The following is a 6,824-nucleotide window of genomic DNA, read 5'->3' as shown; positions in this document are numbered from 1 at the left end:
AATAACGGCTGTTCCCTCACATCATTATGAGTCAGCGCTCAGGACAATACTGTAAAATGAAATAAATTAGAGGTTGTTGATGAATAGATGAATACATATTCCTGAAATATAATGGATGGTTTCATATTGTTGATTCAATGCGTTATAGAAAAAGCAGCTCAGGGATTATACATTCATTGGTCTAATTAACTGTGTAGGAAAGCTTTTCAAGGACCAGTTTAATATGTTTCAGGTTATTGTTATTCATCTTCTATAATTCATCTTTCCCATGCAAAGTCTCCCCAGGTGAACCTCTTCAACTCTTTTATAAAAATGAGCATGCCTGTGAGCAAGTTTAGCTGGAATTACAATATGATACCATAGAAAACGATATAATGATGATGATTTTAATACCACCATAAAACTGAAACATAACTGTAACATCCCATGATGATCTTCAAACAATACATCACATCTGGTCTGAAGAGTGTAAAATGTGACGGTGGTAGTGCTAAAAAATCACAAGAGCAGAGTCTTAGACCTACTGACTCATTCTCCCCCTGAGGACAAAGAGGAGAAGGCTCAGATTAAGTGCCTGAGTTTTCCCGGAACAGATGAGTTTTCAGACTTCTCTTAAAAGTAGAAAGGGACTCTGTGGGCCGTACAGAGTTAGGTAATTCATTCCTCCATTTGGGCACAACAGAGGAGAAGAGTCTGGCTAGTGATTTGGAGCCTCGCTGGGCTGGGAGCACCAGTCGTCTTTCACAAGCAGAGTGTAGTGGGTGAGAAGGAGTGTAGACCTGGATGAGGGACCCCAGGTAGGCAGGAGCCATTCTTGTTAATGTTTTGTAAGCCAGGAGAAGAGCTTTGAATTTGATTGGAGCTGCTACTAGAAGCCAGTAAAGAGAGATTGACAGCTGGGTGACGTGTGCTGTTTTGGGCTGGTTAAAGACCATGTGCTGCTGCATTCTGGGTAATCTGCAGAGGTTTAAATGTACACAAAGAGAGGCCTGCTAGGAGAGAATTGCAGTAGTCGATACGTGATATCACAAGGGCCTGTACCAGAAGTTATGTGGCCTGTTGTGTCAGGTAAGGTCTAATCCTCCCGATGTTATAGAGGGCATATTGACAAGACCGAGCCATTGAGACCATGAAAACCTTAAAGGTCATCAATCATGACACTCAGATTTCTGGAAGGGTTTGTGGGCACAAGTTGATTGGAATCAAGCAGGACATTGATCCAAGGGACAAGCAGGAAGGACAATGAGCTGAGTTTTGGTTAGATTTAGCTGAAGGTGGCGTTCCTTCATCCATGTGGAGATATCAGCCAGACATGCTGATATCCGAGCACAAGGGTTGTGGACAAGTGGATTACGTTGACTATTCAAGTCTCAGTGCAGGTGTTGGTTCACTTCCTGGTTGAAACGCCAAATTGCTCATGAGCAAGGCATTGACTTTTGCCTGCTAAGTATTCATATGTGTGCAGTCCCCTCACTCTCACTCCTCTCTGTAATGCATTTTCAAAGGTTTCTGTCAGTGTGTGTATGTGATTATTCATTTGGACAGCACAAATCTCTGATGAAGGATATTGCAGTTTTCATTGGGCCCAAGGCCATCACATGAGGAGAAGTTCCCGGTCGCAGAATTGAACCAGGGACCTTATTGCTGTGAGACAACATGTTAATCATCGCACCACTGTGCATGAAGTGCAGTTCTTCTTCGGACCGATCAAGTAGATCTGCTGTTGAGGCTTCATGATGGTGCAGTGGTTAGTGCTACTGCCCCAAAACAAGGAGGTTCCCGGTTCAATTTCCCAGACGGACAGGTGCCTCTCATTGTGGCAGTTGAATGTCCTCCTGTGCTTGCATGGGTTTTAGGTGTACTCCGTTTCCTCCCACAGTCCAAAAACATGCTCAGCAGGTTGATTGTTCTCTCTAAATTACTCGTAGGTTTGAGTGAGTGTGTGAATGGTTGTCATGTGATCCCTGTGATGAACTGGTGATCTGTTCACCCCTCTCCGTCAAAGTCAGCTGGGATAAGCCCCAGTCCCCTGTGACCCCATACGAGAAAAAAAGGGCAAAAGAAAATGGGTGGGGGCGTCTGCTGCTTATATTTTGTCAGACTCCTACTGAAAACAGTGCTGATTTTTTTTTCTTGCAACTGTTTGATTTATAAAGTTGCGAAGAAGTAAACCTTGAAAATCCTGTTAAATAAATTGTACCGTCTGGAGAAAATGAAAATCACCCCTAACAGAAGAGACAAAAACACCAAATGCATTTAAAGGTGCAGTGTGTGTAATTAGCAGCATTTAGCAGAGCTGACATAGAAGATCTATGACACTATGGCCTGGTTTCACAGACAAGGCTCATGTTAAGCCAGGAGCTGGCCTAAGTCAGACTAGAGCTGGGTCATTTAAGTAGCTTGCATGAGCGTAGCTTACATTTGTTTTAGTTAGTCCCAGACTATGAAGTTCTGGAGTAAGCTTAAGTGACAACACCTACATCCGTTCTCATTAGCCTAAGTGGGAGAACAGCCCGTTAGCCTAACGGCGATTATAAAAGCCTGGAATGAACATGGAGGCAGCTTTGCTGAAGGAAATTTTGATACCAAACCTGAGTGAAGCAAGAAGAATAAGCTCAAAGAACTTAACTGAGTTGGAAAAAACTCTACTGAAACACATTGTGGGAAATCATGCTGTCATTGAAAGTAAAGGCCAAACTGCTGCCATCGAACACACGAAGAGGGGTACTTGGGATGCCAAGAACCTCAAAGTGATCAGAATTTGGAGAAAACTGGGTACAAGACTTCGTCTTTGAGACATGCAGGAAAGTCTAGGCCAGGGGTGTCAAACTGATCCAGTAAAGGGCCACTGTGGCTGCAGGTTTTCTTTCCAACCAAGCAAAAACACACCTGACACAAATTATTCAGTCAATCAACTGGATTGTCTTTACATGGTTGATTTGTTGGCTCAGGTGTGTTCTTGCTTGGTTGGAATAAAAACCTGCAGCCACAGTGGCCCTTTACTGGATCAGTTTGACACCTGTGGTCAAGGCTCAAGCAAAGTGATTATCTTCATTACGTCTTCTTTGTACATACGAAGCGGCAAGTGACTTAAAGTTAAGACAGCTCAAACTGCATTTTAGCCTTGGACTAGGTTTAAGTCTTGTCTGTGAAACCGGGCAATAATTTGTAAATATGATAAGACATGATCATCTTCCAAATGAGCCCTTATACCTGCACCTGAGCCAGTCTGCTTCCATGGAGGCTGCCACCTTGATCCACCATGTGTATATACAGTGGCATGCAGAGAAGCCTTTCAGTCTACAGTCAGAAGACCGGATATTCTTTTCCCCGCTACACTGTACCTTTAAGAAGCTGCATCCAGGCAATAAAACTTTCTGTTTATCCACCCAACTCCTTTTGACCAGAGCTAGCTTGCTTTCCCCCAACTTCTGAGATGTGAAGAACAAGAAACATTTATAAATCATTTCTTTGTGTCACTCTGAATTCCTTGCTTATTCTGGTCCTATGTGTTGTTCGTTGCTCATCGTGCTGTGGTCTGATTTTCCTTTCATTGTTTCATCACCTCAGTCTGCTCCTCTTTATCAGGAGACTCTTTCAAGAATAGAAGTCTGATTACATTTGCACACACTGTTTTATTCTCACTGCTATTATTGGAGCATCTTGCAGGAGCATCTTGTTCCAGGATTGTATTAGAAGAAAAACAAAGACAGCGTCACCTGATTAGCATTTCCTGATTAGTATTTTCTCAGAAGGATGTGTGAAACCTTTCACTGGATTCTCCACAGAAATAAAAAACAACCTTTGTGTGATTTTCTTTCTGTGTGCGTCTAATAGAGTCAGAAAAGTCCTTTATTGTACAAAAGGATAAAAAAATGATCATGTCTCATATTTAACATGACTTTGTCTGTGTGAGTTTTGAAGTTTGACATATGTGGGTCACTTTTTCAACCCAGACTTTCATCCTCCATACTGATAAAAAAAAGCTCTTTTCAGAGTCTTTCAAGTTATGTAGGTGACAGATGGTACTCTTCAGAGAAACAAGAAGGAGTTCAGTTTGGTTCACACTTCATGTCAAAACAACAAACAGCAGTCATTCTTATTTGCTGAGGGATATTCAGAGGAGTGTTGGAATAACAGAAATGAGGAAAACAGGTGAAAAACAAATCATATTAATTAATGATAAACAGCAGAGAGGTGAGTGTTTGTCAGAGCAGCAAGGATGTCTCTGTGGACACAGAGGCACGGTGCAGGATAGATCTCCAGAAAGAGGACTAAGTAAGAGTCGTGTATCAGGGAGGGCAGATGCAGGGAAAAGAACAAAAAGAAGTCAGGTTTAGACCAAATCTGTAGCTGAAGAGGAGAACAGCATCTCTTCTAGCCTCTGGAATAAGGAGACTGAACCTGTGGATAACACTGTTTTCTGCACAGAAAACATATATTTTCATCTTTTATATCTGGAACTGAATGATACCTGCAAAAATCTGATTTGATTTCCAATTTATTGTCCATTTCTTTGTCCATCTTGTTGTAAAATTGTGCCCAGAAGTCCTCCTAATGTCATTTTCTGAAGCTTAGGGGAGGTTGTTGGATGATACTGTTCCTGTGGAAACACAAAGCAGCACGCACTTCAACAAATATGAAGCTAATCCATTTCTCTGTTCCATCCCTCTGGAATTGATGGACAGAGATGGCACGAAGGGCTTCAAGGCTGTGGCAGACTGAAGGTCAAGTGGATTTCATCATTTCATATCCAAGAAATGTGGAAAGTGTGATGTTTTTCTCCCTCCTCTCTGATTATTTAATTTCAGCTATCTGCAGTTTGAATTACACTTGTTTTTTTATCCATGTAGATATGTTGGAGCAATCACACGAGTTGATTTCTGAATTGGAAGAGGAGACAACGTCTGCTTTTGTGGCTGTAATTATAAAACCAGAAGTGCTGACATGAACTGCTACATAATTTACATCAGTGTCACAACAATGCACTGTCTACGCTTTGATTTTGGCAGAGGGAAATTCTGTTTGAAATGTTTTTTTTGTTTTTTGTTTTCCCCCTCATTTTACACAGAACTGATGTGCATCCACCCAGTGATTTCTGGCTTCTCTAGTGATGGAGATTAGAGGAATATGGAACAAGTTTGCATTTTAACAATTAGTTTATTACTCCTTGAACTGCTGGACAAACTTTGAAGTAAAAATACAATAAAAAAGACGGTAAATTGTATCTGTTTCTTTTTTGAGGTAAGGGATGTTAAAATGGCTCAAAGTAAAAGTTAGATACTGGTAAAAACTGGAGTAGGTCCAACTCGATGAGACAAAACATTTTGCATTAAACAACACATGGCACTGTCTGCTTTCTGTAATGTCATTTGTGTCAGTAGCAGAACAAACATGCCTGAAGGAAGGTAAAATTTCAGATTAATCCACTTGTATCAAAACAAGAGACATGACTTTCTCTAGTGCTGTTTCCTGATTGTGAAACAAGCTGCCCTTGCACATTAGAGATGCCCCTTCACTGTCCACTTTTAAAACACATCTGAAAACCCATTTTTAACCTCAGCAAGACTTAGTTTCTTTGTCTGATTTTATTTACTTTTATTTGGATTAAATTGTTTTTTTTTCTCTGTCTTGTGTCTGTTTTTCTTATTTGTGTTCATCAGTTTAACTTAAATGGTCTGTAAGTAGTTTTAAAAAATAAATTCTCCCTTCTTGATATATGCCTGATTGTAATCCACATTTTAAAATGAGATGATCAGCGCCAATGCAGGTTATTTTAAATTGCGACTTCTTAGCTTCCAGTTCAGGTCGAACAGGGCCATTTTGACTGATGGCACGCCGAGGTCTCTATGGCAACACCACTGCAGTGGTCTGTTCAAATGTGAGAGTCTATCAATAAAATGAAGAGTGAGGTTATGTTAGTTCTGCTTGGTAGACGACTGGCAGGTCATAGCTAACCAGGAATTACAAACGTTACACATTACAGACATGTCTTAGGGCCGATCACACTGGCCACCCAAACCCAAGCACGGGTGCCCCCCCTGCAGCTCTCTTCGGCCAACGGTCACACTACCCCTATATGAACCAGACTTTAGCGAGTGTCACACACGCGCATGGCCCGCCTACGTCATTGTGAAGCATCTGTTTACATGAAGTGCGATCTCATCAGAGTCAGCACAATGAGACACAGAGAGCACTGCTGCAACTTTAGAGACTTTTAGACTGATGGTGAGTCGTTTTCGCCCGACACAGCCCTCTAACACCCCCGCTTTGTTTAAAATGATTGTAGAGGGATGCGCTCACGGTGGTCATACGTCATGGATTGCACGCGCTGTCCCGTTCTTGTGCTCGTGCATGAAGTAAACCGTGCCGAAGCCCACCTCTCTGAAGTGTGCCAAAGCACGGAAGGGAATCGTGCTCAAGCACAGCAGGTTGTGGTCACACTGGCCATTAAAAACGTGCTTTAGGGCTGAAGCGTGCTTAAGCATGGTACGGTTTGCCAGTGTGACTGACTGGCGCTAAATATAAACCGCTACTAAAGTAATTACAAACTGACAGTGTTTACTTGTTGTGACATTAACCTACAGATACGTCAGAACAGCTGGCTAACATATAGCCGGCTGCTACAACCTTTGCTTGATGTCACGTTTCAAACCACAGCGCTACACAACTGTACTGATGAATACTTTACCTTGGCACGTTGTATCAAGTAAAAAGTTGTTTTGAACAAAGAAAATTTGTTTTGATCTGATCTCCATTTTATTACAAAACAAACGCAGCTAAAAGTAATGTAGGACAGTGTGCAGAGACTCCGGGCCACAGCA

Source organism: Halichoeres trimaculatus, unplaced genomic scaffold (assembly GCF_033239565.1).
Source record: "Halichoeres trimaculatus isolate MK-OKI-2021-1 unplaced genomic scaffold, fHalTri1.1 fHalTri1_scaffold_5, whole genome shotgun sequence".
Taxonomy (NCBI): Eukaryota; Metazoa; Chordata; class Actinopteri; order Labriformes; family Labridae; genus Halichoeres; species Halichoeres trimaculatus.
This window is presented reverse-complemented; position numbering follows the sequence as displayed.